Genomic DNA, 15,319 nt, shown 5'->3' with positions numbered 1-15,319 from the left:
ATTTCAAACTTTTTTAACAAATCAAAAACTGAAAAATTGGGCGTGCAAAATTATTCAGCCCCCTTAAGTTAATACTTTGTAGCGCCACCTTTTGCTGCGATTACAGCTGTAAGTCGCTTGGGGTATGTCTCTATCAGTTTTGCACATCGAGAGACTGACATTTTTTCCCTTTCCTCCTTGCAAAACAGTTCCTCCTACAGACCAGTATCCCTTCTTTCTTTTCTCTCCAAAACTCTTGAACGTGCCGTCCTTGGCCAGCTCTCCCGCTATCTCTCTCAGAATGACCTTCTTGATCCAAATCAGTCAGGTTTCAAGACTAGTCATTCAACTGAGACTGCTCTTCTCTGTATCACGGAGGCACTCCTCACTGCTAAAGCTAACTCTCTCTCCTCTGCTCTCATCCTTCTAGACCTATCGGCTGCCTTCGATACTGTGAACCATCAGATCCTCCTCTCCACCCTCTCCGAGTTGGGCATCTCCGGCGCGGCCCATGCTTGGATTGCGTCCTACCTGACAGGTCGCTCCTACCAGGTGGCGTGGCGAGAATCTGTCTCCTCACCACGCGCTCTCACCACTGGTGTCCCCAGGGCTCTGTTCTAGGCCCTCTCCTATTCTCACTATACACCAAGTCACTTGGCTCTGTCATAACCTCACATGGTCTCTCCTATCATTGCTATGCAGACGACACACAATTAATCTTCTCCTTTCCCCCCTCTGATGACCAGGTGGCGAATCGCATCTCTGCATGTCTGGCAGACATATCAGTGTGGATGACGGATCACCACCTCAAGCTGAACCTCGGCAAGACGGAGCTGCTCTTCCTCCCGGGGAAGGACTGCCCGTTCCATGATCTCGCCATCACGGTTGACAACTCCATCGTGTCCTCCTCCCAGAGCGCTAAGAACCTTGGCGTGATCCTGGACAACACCCTGTCGTTCTCAACTAACATCAAGGCGGTGGCCCGTTCCTGTAGGTTCATGCTCTACAACATCCGCAGAGTACGACCCTGCCTCACACAGGAAGCGGCGCAGGTCCTAATCCAGGCACTTGTCATCTCCCGTCTGGATTACTGCAACTCGCTGTTGGCTGGGCTCCCTGCCTGTGCCATTAAACCCCTACAACTCATCCAGAACGCCGCAGCCCGTCTGGTGTTCAACCTTCCCAAGTTCTCTCACGTCACCCCGCTCCTCCGCTCTCTCCACTGGCTTCCAGTTGAAGCTCGCATCCGCTACAAGACCATGGTGCTTGCCTACGGAGCTGTGAGGGGAACGGCACCTCAGTACCTCCAGGCTCTGATCAGGCCCTACACCCAAACAAGGGCACTGCGTTCATCCACCTCTGGCCTGCTCGCCTCCCTACCACTGAGGAAGTACAGTTCCCGCTCAGCCCAGTCAAAACTGTTCGCTGCTCTGGCCCCCAATGGTGGAACAAACTCCCTCACGACGCCTGGACAGCGGAGTCAATCACCACCTTCCGGAGACACCTGAAACCCCACCTCTTTAAGGAATACCTAGGATAGGATAAAGTAATCCTTCTCACCCCCCTTAAAAGACCTAGATGCACTATTGTAAAGTGGCTGTTCCACTGGATGTCATAAGGTGAAAGCACCAATTTGTAAGTCGCTCTGGATAAGAGCGTCTGCTAAATGACTTAAATGTCAATTTAAATGTAAAACAGCTCGAGCTCAGTGAGGTTGGATGGAGAGCATTTGTGAACAGCAGTTTTCAGTTATTTCCACAGATTCTCGATTGGATTCAGGTCTGGACTTTGACTTGGCCATTCTAACACCTGGATATGTTTATTTTTTAACCATTCCATTGTAGATTTTGCTTTATGTTTTGGAAGACAAATCTCCGTCCCAGTCTCAGGTCTTTTGCAGACTCCATCAGGTTTTCTTCCAGAATGGTCCTGTATTTGGCTCCATCCATCTTCCCATCAATTTTAACCATCTTCCCTGTCCCTGCTGAAGAAAAGCAGGCCCAAACCATGATTCTGCCACCACCATGTTTGACAGTGGGGATGGTGTGTTTAGGGTGATGAGCTGTGTTGCTTTTATGCCAAACATAACGTTTTGCATTGTCTTCATAGTCATCTCAAGCGTAGTTCAAAAGCTGTTGACGAGAGAAACCCGAATGTCCAATACAAAACTAATTTCACCTCAAATCCAAATCAAATCAAATCAAATTTTATTTGTCACATACACATGGTTAGCAGATGTTAATGCGAGTGTAGCGAAATGCTTGTGCTTTTAGTTCCGACAATGCAGTAATAACCAACAAGTAATCTAACTACACACCGCTCGGTACCATATCAACATCACCTATGAATGTTCTGCATTTCAGAAAGGGGGCTGCTTTCAACCCTGCTTGAAACAATATCATGTTTTTTATTTGCATATTATTCTGAAAGGTAAGTCATTTAGGCATATCAAGAAGCTGATTAAACAGCATGATCATTACACAGGTGCACCTTGTGTTGGGGACAATAAAAGCCCACTAAAATGTGCAGTTTTGTCACACAACAATGCCACAGATGTCTCAAGTTTTGAGGGAGTGTGCACTTGGAATGCTGACTAAAAGATTGTCCACCAGAGCTGTTGCCAGATAATTTAATGTTAATTTATCTACCATAAGCCACCTCCAATGTCATTTTAGAGAATTTGGCAATATGGCCAACTGGCTTCACAACCGCAGACCATGTGTATCCACACCAGCCTAGGACCTCCACATCCGGCTTCTTCACCTGCAATGGGGTCTGAGATGAGCCACTCGGACAGCTGATGTGCAAACCCACACTTTCAATCTAAGAATGTATGCACAAACTGTCAGAAATTGTCTCAGGGAATCTCATCTGCATGCTAATCTTCCTCACGAGGATCTTAACCAGACTACAGTTCTGCATTGTAACTGACTTCAGTGGGCAAATGCTCACCTTCGATGGCCACTGGCAGTCTGGAGAAGCATGATCTTTACTGGTGAATCCCGGTTTCAATTGTACCGGGCAGATGGCAGACAGTATGTATGGCGTTGTGTGGGCGAGTGGTTTGCTGGTGTCAACATTGTGAACAGACTGCCACATGGTGACAGTGGGGTTATGATATGGGCAGGCATAAGCTACAGACAACGAACACATCTGCATTTTGTCAATAACAATTTGATGATTGTGGACTACAGGAAAAGGAGGACCTAGCACACCCCCATTCTCATCGACGTGGCTGATGTGGAGCAGTTTGAGAGCTTCAAGTTCCTTGGTGTCCACATCATCAATAAACTAACATGGTCCAAGCACACCAAGACAGTCGTGCAACTCTCTGTTATTATCTATGCATAGTCATTTTAATAACTCTACCTACATGTACATATTACCTCAATTACCTTGACTAACTGGTGCCCCCGCACATTGACTCTGTACCGGTACTTCCTGTATATAGCCTCGCTATTGTTATTTTACTTCTGCTATTTAATTATTTCTTACTTTTATTTCTTACCTTTTAAAAAAAAAAAATTATTAACTGCATTGTTGGTTAAGGGCTTATACAGTGGGGCAAAAAAAGTATTTAGTCAGCCACCAATTGTGCAAGTTCTCCCACTTAAAAAGATGAGAGATGCCCGTAATTTTCATCATAGGTACACTTCAACTATGACAGACAAAATGAGGGGGAAAAATCCTGAAAATCACATTGTAGGAGTTTTAATTCATTTATTTGCAAATTATATCTCCATAGATTTGGGCCTAATTAATTTTTTCAATTGACCGATTTTCTTATATGAGCTGGAACTCAGTAAAATCTTAGAAATTGTTGCATGTTGTGTTTTTATTTTTGCTAAGTGTATGTACATAAGCAGTAGCGACCCGTTATTCAGGGCATGTGGGGTAGAGCCCCACCTGTTTTGCAAAGGAAAACACAAAAAAACATATACACTACCGTTCAAAAGTTTGGGGTCACTTACAGTGCCTTGCGAAAGTATTCGGCCCCCTTGAACTTTGCGACCTTTTGCCACATTTCAGGCTTCAAACATAAAGATATAACACTTTATTTGTTTGTGAAGAATCAAGAACAAGTGGGACACAATCATGAAGTGGAACGACATTTATTGGATATTTCAAACTTTTTTAACAAATCAAAAACTGAAAAATTGGGCGTGCAAAATTATTCAGCCCCCTTAAGTTAATACTTTGTAGCGCCACCTTTTGCTGCGATTACAGCTGTAAGTCGCTTGGGGTATGTCTTTATCAGTTTTGCATATCGAGAGGCTGAATTTTTTTCCCATTCCTCCTTGCAAAACAGCTCGAGCTCAGTGAGGTTGGATGCAGAGCATTTGTGAACAGCAGTTTTCAGTTCTTTCCACAGATTCTCGATTGGATTCAGGTCTGGACTTTGACTTGGCCATTCTAACACCTGGATATGTTTATTTTTGAACCATTCCATTGTAGATTTTGCTTTATGTTTTGGATCATTGTCTTGTTGGAAGACAAATCTCCGTCCCAGTCTCAGGTCTTTTGCAGACTCCATCAGGTTTTCTTCCAGAATGGTCCTGTATTTGGCTCCATCCATCTTCCCATCAATTTTAACCATCTTCCCTGTCCCTGCTGAAGAAAAGCAGGCCCAAACCATGATGCTGCCACCACCATGTTTGACAGTGGGGATTGTGTGTTCAGGGTGATGAGCTGTGTTGCTTTTACGCCAAACATAACGTTTTGCATTGTTGCCAAAAAGTTCAATTTTGGTTTCATCTGACCAGAACACCTTCTTCCACATGTTTGGTGTGTCTCCCAGGTGGCTTGTGGCAAACTTTAAACAACACTTTTTATGGATATCTTTAAGAAATGGCTTTCTTCTTGCAACTCTTCCATAAAGGCCAGATTTGTGCAATATACGACTGATTGTTGTATGAGTCTCCCACCTCAGCTGTAGATCTCTGCAGTTCATCCAGAGTGATCATGGGCCTCTTGGCTGCATCTCTGATCAGTCTTCTCCTTGTATGAGCTGAAAGTTTAGAGGGATGGCCAGGTCTTGGTAGATTTGCAGTGGTCTGATACTCCTTCCATTTCAATATTATCGCTTGCACAGTGCTCCTTGGGATGTTTAAAGCTTGGGAAATCTTTTTGTATCCAAATCCGGCTTTAAACTTCTTCACAACAGTATCTCGGACCTGCCTGGTGTGTTCCTTGTTCTTCATGATGCTCTCTGCGCTTTTAGCGGACCTCTGAGACTATCACATTGCAGGTGCATTTATACGGAGTCTTGATTATACACAGGTGGATTGTATTTATCATCATTAGTCATTTAGGTCAACATTGGATCATTCAGAGATCCTCACTGAACTTCTGGAGAGAGTTTGCTGCACTGAAAGTAAAGGGGCTGAATAATTTTGCACGCCCAATTTTTCAGTTTTTGATTTGTTAAAAAAGTTTGAAATATCCAATAAATGTCGTTCCACTTCATGATTGTGTCCCACTTGTTGTTGATTCTTCACAAAAAAATAGTTTTATATCTTTATGTTTGAAGCCTGAAATGTGGCAAAAGGTCGCAAAGTTCAAGGGGGCCGAATACCTTCGCAAGGCACTGTAGAAATGTCCTTGTTTTTGAAAAAAAAAACTTTTTTGTGTCCATTAAAATAACATCAAATTGATCAGTCTACAGTGTAGACATTGTTAATGTTGTAAATGACTATTGTAGCTGGAAACATCTACATAGAATATTTACATAGGCGTACAGATGCCCATTATCAGCAACCATCGCTCCTGTGTTCCAATGGCACGTTGTGTTATCTAATCCCAGTTTATAATTTTACAAGGCTAATTGAGAAAACCCTTTTGCAATTATGTTAGCACAGCTGAAAACTGTTGAGCTGATAAAGGAAGCAATAAAAATGTCCTTCTTTAGACTAGTTGAGTATCTGGAGCATCAAATCAAATTTTATTTGTCACATACACATGGTTAGCAGATGTCAATGCGAGTGTAGCGAAATGCTTGTGCTTCTAGTTCCGACAATGCAGTAATAACAAACGAGTAATCTAACAATTCCAAAACTACTACCTTATACACACAAGTGTAAAGGGATAAAGAATATGTACATTAATGTCACGAGTCCGACCGAGGGTGTTTCCCCTTCCCGGGCGGGTGGCGCTCGGCGGTCGTCGTCACCGGCCTATTAGCTGCCACTGATTGTTTTTCCTCCCCCTCCTTGTATGTTTAGTGGTAGCACCTGTTCATGTTTAATTAGTTTGTCTTTATTAGACAGCCGGCCCGCCTGGTTGTTGTGCGGGATTATTTCTATGTAACCTTCGGCTCTGTGTTAGAGGTACGTGTTAGTGCCTGGTCGTGATTTTTTCCATTGTACATTTTGATTCCCTGTGGTTGGGAACGTAACTTTTGTGAGCACCCTGTGGTGCGTTGGTGCTATTAAAAGATGCACAGCATTGAACTCTGTCTCCTGCATTTGACTCCACACCCACGACACCCGGAGCATTACAGAATCCCGCACCTATCAAATTGAATGGAGTCAGCAGGAGCAGCAGCCAACCCTCTCCCATCGATGGAGGAACGGGTTCTCCACCACACCACCGTCCTCCATCGGATCGGATCCGCGATGGATCAAGTGATGGAGAGAATGGACAGATGGGAGAGGAGTGGTCTCCTCTCTCCACCTTCGGCACCCACGGTTCCGGACTCCCCATCTCCCGACTCCAGCACCCTCCTTCTGACGCTACCGGGGACTTATGATGGAGCGGCGGCGGGTTGCCAGGGGTTTCTGCTTCAGCTGGAGCTATACCTGGCCACCATCAGACCCACTCCCTCAGGAGCAGAGAGGGTGAGTGTCCTCATCTCCTGCCTCACGGGTCGTGCTCTGGAGTAGGCGAACGCAGTCTGGAATGGCCCAGACTCAGCGCGGGAGCACTACACAGAGTTTTCCCGTCGCTTCCGTGCCGTGCTTGATCACCCTCTAGACGGCCGAGCGGTGGGAGAACGACTATTTCATCTCAGGCAGGAGAGGAGGAGCGCCCAGGATTACGCGCTGGAGTTCCGGACCTTGGCAGCCGGATCTGGGTGGAACGACAGGGCCCTTATGGACCACTACAGGTGTAGTCTCCGAGAGGACGTCCGCCGGGAGTTAGCGTGTCGGGACACCACTCTGTCACTGGATCAGCTGATTGACATGTCCATTCGACTGGATAATCTGCTGGCTGCCCGCGGGCGTTCAGAGAGGGTCCTGTGCGTTCCACCACCCAGCCCCTCCGCTCCCATTCCAATGGAGTTGGGAGGGGCTGCGCCGAGGGGTACCAGAGGAGGAGGCCTTCCCTGCACCAACTGTGGTCGGAGAGGACACACGTCTGATCGGTGCTGGGGGGGTCCGTCTGGGAGTAGAGATGGCAGGCGGAACGCTTCTCGGTCACCCCAGGTGAGTCAGCATCAAACTCACCCAGAACCCCTTGTTGGCCACATGTTTGTCTTAACCTTTTTCCTTCACTTTTCCCCTCTTCCCAGCATAGGGCGCTAGTCGATTCAGGCGCAGCTGGGAACTTTATGGATCGCGGACTCGCCCTTAAGTTAGGGGTTCCGCTGGTACCGATAGATTCTCCTTTCCCCGTGCACTCCCTAGATAGCCGGCCATTAGGGTCAGGGATGGTCAGGGAGACCACGGTCCCACTGGACATGGTGACGCAGGGGAATCATAGGGAGTGTATCAGTTTCTTTATTATTGATTCGCCTGCGTTTCCAGTGGTGCTGGGGACTCCCTGGCTGGCCCGGCACAATCCTAAAATTTAGTGGAGACAGGGGGTTCTCCAGGGGTGGTCAGAGGAGTGTTCTGGAAGGTGTTTAGGAGTTTCCATCGGTGCCACGTCGGTGGAGAGTCCAGACCAGGGTTCCACGGTGTGCATTCCCACTGAGTATGCCAATTTGGCAATCGCTTTCATTAAAGTGAAAGCGACTAAATTACCACCTTATCGACCGGGAAGGGATTGTACGATAGATCTCCAGGTAGACGCTGCGCTTCCCAAGAGTCACGTGTACCCGCTGTCCCAGGAGGAGACGTTGGCAATGGAGACATATGTCACAGAGTCGCTGGGACAGGGGTACATTCGGCCCTCCATTTCACCCGTCTCCTCGAGTTTCTTTTTTGTGAGGAAAAAGGAGGGAGGCTTGCGTCCGTGTATCGATTATAGAGGTCTAAACGCCATCACAGTGGGGTATAGTTACCCTCTACCTCTCATCGCTACGGCGGTGGAATCGTTCCACAGAGCGTCGTTCTTCACAAAACTGGATCTCAGGAGCGCGTGTAGTCTGGTGCGTATTCGGAAGGGAGACGAGTGGAAAACCGCATTTAGTACTACATCAGGCCACTATGAGTACCTCGTCATGCCGTATGGGTTAAAAAATGCTCCAGACGTTTTTCAATCCTTTGTAGACGAGATTCTCAGGGACCTGTGGGGGCAGGGAGTGGTTGTTTATATCGATGACATTCTGATCTACTCGGCCACTCACACCGCGCATGTGTCTCTGGTGCACAAGGTGCTTGGTAGACTGCTGGAGCATAACCTATACGTCAAGGCTGAGAAATGCGTGTTCTCTAAGCGAGCCGTCTCTTTTCTGGGATATCGCATTTCCACCTCGGGGGTAGTGAAGGAGGTGCAGCGGTTTTTGGGTTTTGCCAACTACTACCGGAGGTTTATCCGGGGTTTTGGCCAGATAGCAGCTCCCATCACCTCACTGCTGAAGGGAGGCCCGGTGTGGTTGCAGTGGTCAGCAGAGGCGGACGGAGCATTCAACAAGTTGAAGGCGCTGTTCACTGATGCACCCGTGTTGGCGCATCCGGACCCCTCTCTAGCATTCATAGTGGAGGTGGACGCGTCCGAGGCTGGGGTGGGTGCCGTGCTATCACAGCGCTCGGGTACGCCACCAAAACTCCGCCCCTGCGCTTTCTTCTCAAGGAAGCTCAGCCCAGCGGAGCGTAACTATGATGTGGGGGACCAGGAGTTGCTAGCGGCGGTTAGAGCTCTGAAGGTGTGGAGACACTGGCTTGAGGGGGCTAAGCACCCTTTTCTCATCTGGACCGACCACCAGAATCTGGAGTATATTCGGGCAGCTAGGAGACTTAACCCACGTCAGGCAAGGTGGGCCATATTCTTCATCCGGTTCCGGTTTACTTTGTCTTATAGACCGGGCTCCCAGAACGTGAAGACTGACGCACTGTCCCGCCTTTACGACACGGAGGATGGGTCCACCGAACCTACTCCCATCCTTCCCGCCTCAAAGCTGGTAGCCCCAGTGGTATGGGAGGTGGACTCGGACATCGAGCGGGCGTTACGGGCTGAACCCGCGCCTCCTCAGTGTCCAGTGCGGGGCGAAGGTACGTGCCGCTTGGTTTTCGGGACAAACTGATTCGGTAGGCTCACGTCTTACCCTCCTCGGGTCACCCTGGGGTGACGAGGACAGTGGGGAGCCTTCAGGGGAGGTATTGGTGGCCTACGTTGGCTAAGGACGTTAAGGGTTATGTCTCCTCCTGTTCAGTGTGTGCTCAGAGTAAGGCTCCTAGGCACCTTCCTAGAGGGAAGCTACAACCCCTCCCCATTCCACAGCGGCCATGGTCACATCTGTCCATAGATTTCCTGACCGATCTTCCGCCGTCTCAGGGGAACACCACGGTTCTAGTGATTGTGGATCGGTTCTCTAAGTCCTGCCGTCTCCTCCCCTTGCCCGGTATCCCTACAGCCCTACAGACTGCGGAGGCATTATTCACCCATGTCTTTCGGCACTACGGGGTGCCGGAGGACATCGTTTCTGATCGGGGCCCCCAATTCACGTCTCGGGTATGGAGAGCATTCATGGAACGCTTGGGGGTCTCTGTCAGCCTGACCTCCGGTTATCACCCTGAGAGTAATGGGCAGGTGGAGAGAATGAACCAGGAGGTGGGTAGGTTTCTGCGGTCGTATTGCCAGGATCGGCCAGGGGAGTGGGCACGATACATTCCCTGGGCTGAAATGGCTCAGACCTCACTATGCCACTCCTCTACTAACGTGTCCCCTTTTCAGTGTGTGTTGGGGTACCAGCCGGTCCTGGCACCATGGCATCCGAGCCAGACCGAGGCTCCTGCGGTGGAGGAATGGGTACAGCGCTCCAAGGAGACCTGGAGGGCCGTCCAGGAATCTCTACGACAAGCGAGTGGACGGCAGAAGAGGAGTGCTGACCGCCACCGCAGTGAGGCCCCCGTGTTTGTACCGGGGGACAGGGTCTGGCTCTCGACCCGAAACCTACCTCTCCGCTTGCCCTGCCGGAAGCTGGGTCCGCAGTGTGTAGGGCCCTTTAAAGTCCTGAGGAGAATAAACAAGGTGTGTTATCGATTACAACTCCCTTCCTATTATCGTATTAACCCCTCGTTTCATGTGTCTCTCCTCAGGCCGGTGGTAGCTGGTCCCCTGCAGGACAGTGAGGTACCGGAGGTCCCCCTGGACATCGAGGGGTCCCCGGCATACACGATCCGGGCCATTCTGGACTCAAGACGCCGGGTGAGGGGCCTGCAGTACCTCGTGGACTGGGAGGGGTACGGTCCGGAGGAGAGGTGCTGGGTACCGGTGGGGGACATCTTGGATCCATCCATGTTGAGGGATTTCCATCGCCTCCATCCGGATCGCCCTGCACCTCGTCCTCCGGGGCGACCTCGAGGCCGGTGTCGTCGTGCTGCGGGAGCCGCGCGTCAGGGGGGGGGGGGGGGGGGGGGTTACTGTCACGAGTCCGACCGAGGGTGTTTCCCTTTCCCGGGCGGGTGGCGCTCGGCGGTCGTCGTCACCGGCCTATTAGCTGCCACTGATTGTTTTTCCTCCCCCTCCTTGTATGTTTAGTGGTAGCACCTGTTCATGTTTAATTAGTTTTTCTTTATTAGACAGCCGGCCCGCCTGGTTGTTGTGCGGGATTATTTCTATGTAACCTTCGGCTCTGTGTTAGAGGTACGTGTTAGTGCCTGGTCGTGATTTTTTCCATTGTACATTTTGATTCCCTGTGGTTGGGAACATAACTTTTGTGAGCACCCTGTGGTGCGTTGGTGCTATTAAAAGATGCACAGCATTGAACTCTGTCTCCTGCACTTGACTCCACACCCACGACACCCGGAGCATTACAATTAAGATATATATGAATGAGTGATGGTACAGAACGGCATAGGGAAGATGCAGTAGATGGTATCAAGTACATTATATGCATATGAGATGAGTAATGTAGGGTATGTAAACATTATATTAAGTAGCATGGTTTAAAGTGGCTAGTGATATATTTTTTACATCAATTACCATTATTAAAGTGGCTGGAGTTGAGTCAGTGTGTGGCAGCAGCCACTCAATGTTAGTGGTCAGGGCGTGAGTTGGGGTGGGCAGTCTATATTTGTTTTTCTATGATTTTGGGGATTTCTATGTTTCGGCCTAGTATGGTTCTCAATCAGAGGCAGGTGTCATTAGTTGTCTGTGATTGAGAATCATACTTAGGTAGCCTGGGTTTCACTGTTTGTTTGTAGGTGATTGTCTATGTTAGTTGCTTCTGTCAGCACAGTTCTTATGATAGCTTCACAGTCGTTATTTGTTTATTGTTTTTGTACAGTTTACTTCGTGTTTTTTGTCATCTATTAAATTATGCATTCACACCACACTTTGGTCCGCTTCTTACGACGATCGTGACACCAGACCCTCTTCTTACCAGAAAGATGGTTGTTTCTGTCGACACAATGCGTGAAGAAACCAGCTGGCTGCACCGACTCCGATAGAGTCTCTCGAGTGAGCCATGTTTCCGTGAAGCAAAGAACAGTCTCAGTCTCTGAGAGACTTCCAGCGCCGACAGAGATGGCCACCTCGCTTTGCGTTCCTAGGAAACTATGCAGTAATTTGTGGGTTCGATTACAGGCTCAAAATGGCCAGACACAAAGAACTTTCTTCTGAAACTCGTCAGTCTATTCTGGTTCTGAGAAATGAAGGCTATTCCATGCGAGAAATTGACAAGAAACTGAAATCTCGTACAACGCTGTGTACTACTCCCTTCACAGAACAGCGCAAATAGGCTCTAACCAGACTAGAAAGAGGAGTGGGAGGCCCCGGTGCACAACTGAGCAAGAAGACAAGTACATTAGTGTCTAGTTTGGGAAAGAGATGCTTCACAAGTCCTCAACTGGCAGCTTCATTAAATAGTACCCGCAAAACACCCATCTCAATGTCATCAGTGAAGAGGCGACTCCCGGATGCTGGCCATCTAGACATAGTTGCAAAGAAAAAGCCGTATCTCAGACTGGCCAATAAAAATAAAAGATTGGCAAAAGAACACAGACACTGGGCAGAGGAACTCTGCCTAGAAGGCCAGCATCCCGGAGTCGCCTCTTCACTGTTGACGTTGAGACTGGTGCTTTGCGGGTACTATTTAATGCACCAGATTTGCCCGTTCCTGCTGTGAGATGTTACCCGACTCTTCCACCAAGGCACCTGCAAGTTCTCGGACATTTCTGGGGGGAATGGCCCTAGCCCTCAACCTCCGATCCAACAGGTCCCAAACGTGCTCAATGGGATTGAGATCCGGGCTCTTGGCAGAACACTGACATTCCTGTCTTGCAGGAAATCACGCACAGAACGAGCAGTATGGCTGGTGGCATTGTCATGGTGGAGGGTCATGTCAGGATGAGCCTGCAGGAAGGGAACCACATGAGGGAGTAGGATGTCTTCCCTGTAACGCACAGCGTTGAGATTGCCTGCAATGACAACAAGCTCAGTCCGATGATGCTGTGACACATCGCCTCAGGCCATGACGGACCCTCCACCTCCAAATTGATCCCGCTCCAGAGTACAGGCCTCGGTGTAACGCTCATTCCTTCCACGATAAACGCGAATCTGACCATTACCTCCGGTGAGACAAAACCGCGACTCGTCAGTGAAGAGCACTTTTTGCCAGTCCTGTCTTGTTCAGTGAAGGTAGGGTTGTTCCCATAGGCGACGCTGTTGCCTGTGACGTCTGGTGAGGACCTGCCTTACAACAGGCCTACAACCCCTCAGTCCAGCCTCTCTCAGCCTATTGCGGACAGTCTGAGCGCTGATGGAGGGATTGTGCGTTCCTGGTGTAACTCGGGCAGTTGTTGTTGCCATTCTTTACCTATCCCGCAGGTGTGATGTTCGGGTGTACTGACCCTGTGGAGATGTTGTTACACACAGTCTGCCACTGCAAGCTGTCCGTCCTGTCTCCCTGTAGCGCTGTCTTAGGCGTCTCACAGTACAGACATTGCAATTTATTGCCCTGGCCACATCTGCAGTCCTCATGCCTCCTTGCAGCATGCCTAAGGCACATTCACGCAGATGAGCAGGGACCCTGGGCATCTTTCTTTCAGTGTTTTTGAGTCAGTAGACAGGCCTCTTTAGTGTCCTAAGTTTCATAACTGTGACCTTAATTGCCTACCGCCTGTAAGCTGTTAGTTTCTTAACGACCGTTCCACAGGTGCATGTTCATTAATTGTTTAATGGGAAACAGTGTTTAAACCCTTTACAGTGAAGATCTGTGAAGTTATTTGGATTTTTTACGAATTATCTTTGAAAGACAGGATCCTGAAAAGGGGACGTTTCTTTTTTTGCTGAGTTTATATATACAGTTGAAGTCGGAAGTTTACATACACCTTAGCCAAATACATTTAAACTCAGTTTTTCACAATTCCTGACGTTTAATCCTCATAACAATTCTTAGGTCAGTTAGGATCACCACTTTATTTTAAGAATGTGAAATGTCAGAATAATAGTAGAGTGATATATTTCAGCTTTTATTTATTTCATCACATTCCCATTGGGTCAGAAGTTTACATACACTAAATTAGTATTTGGTAGCGTTGCCTTTAAATTGTTTAACTTGGGTCAAACGTTTCAGGTAGCCTTCCACAAGCTTCCCACAATAAGTTGGGTGAATTTTGGCCCATTCCTCCTGACAGAGCTGGTGTAACTGAGTCAGGTTTGTAGGCCTCCTTGCTCGTACACACTTTTTCAGTTCTGCCCACAAATGTTCTATGGGATTGATGTCAGGGCTTTGTGATGGCCACTCCAATACCTTGACTTTGTTGCCACAACTTTGGAAGTATGCTTGGGGTCATTGTCCATTTGGAAGACCCATTTGTGACCAAGCTTTAACTTCCTGACTGTTGTCTTGATGTTGCTTAAATATATCCCACATAATTTTTCCTCCTCATGATGCCATCTATTTTGTGAAGTGCACCAGTCCCTCCTGCAGCAAAGCACCCCCACAACATGATGCTTCCACCCACAGTTGGGATGGTGTTATTTTGCTTGCAAGCATCCCCCTTTTTCGTCCAAACATAACGATGGTCGTTATGGCCAAACAGTTCTATTTTTGTTTCATCAGACCATAGGACATTTTTCCAAAAAGTACGATCTTTGTCCCGATGTGCAGTTGCAAACCGTAGTCTGTCTTTTTTTATGGCGGTTTTGAAGAAGTGGCTTCTTCCTTGCTGAGCGGTCTTTCAGGTTATGATGATATAGGACTCGTTTTACTGTGGATATAGATACTTTTGTACCTGTTTCCTCCAGCATCTTCACAAGGTCCTTTACTGTTGTTCTGGGATTGATTTGCACTTTTCGTACCAAAGTACGTTCATCTCTAGGAGACAGAACACGTCTCCTTCCTGAGCGGTATGACTGCTGCGTGGCCCCATGGGGTTTATACTTGCGTACTATTGTTTGCACAGATGCACATGGTACATTCAGGTGTTTTGTAAATTGCTCCCAAGGATGAACCAGACGTTTGGAGGACTACCATTTTTTTCCTGAGGTCTTGGCTGATTTCTTTTGATTTTCGCATGATGTCAAGCAAAGAGACACTGAGCAAAATAAATAAATTAATTAAATACAGTTGGGAAAGAGGTAGTTGTTTGGGCTAAATTATAGGTGGGCTATGTACAGGTGCAGTAATCTGTAAGATGCTCTGACAGTTGGTGCTTAAAGCTAGTGAGGGAGATAAGTGTTTCCAATTTAAGAGATTTTTGTAGTTCGTTCCAGTCATTGGCAGCAGAGAACTGGAAGGAGAGGCGGCCAAAGAAAGAATTGGTTTTGGGGGTGACTAGAGAGATATACCTGCTGGAGCGTGTGCTACAGGTGGGAGATGCTATGGTGACCAGCGAGCTGAGATAAGGGGGGACTTTACCTAGCAGGGTCTTGTAGATGACATGGAGCCAGTGGGTTTGGCGAAGAGTATGAAGCGAGGGCCAGCCAACGAGAGCGTACAGGTCGCAATGGTGGGTAGTATATGGGGCTTTGGTGACAAAACGGATTGCACTGTGATAGACTGCATCCAATT

Source organism: Oncorhynchus nerka, linkage group LG27 (genome assembly GCF_034236695.1).
Source record: "Oncorhynchus nerka isolate Pitt River linkage group LG27, Oner_Uvic_2.0, whole genome shotgun sequence".
Lineage (NCBI taxonomy): Eukaryota > Metazoa > Chordata > Actinopteri > Salmoniformes > Salmonidae > Oncorhynchus > Oncorhynchus nerka.
Note: the sequence above shows the minus strand (reverse complement) of the source record.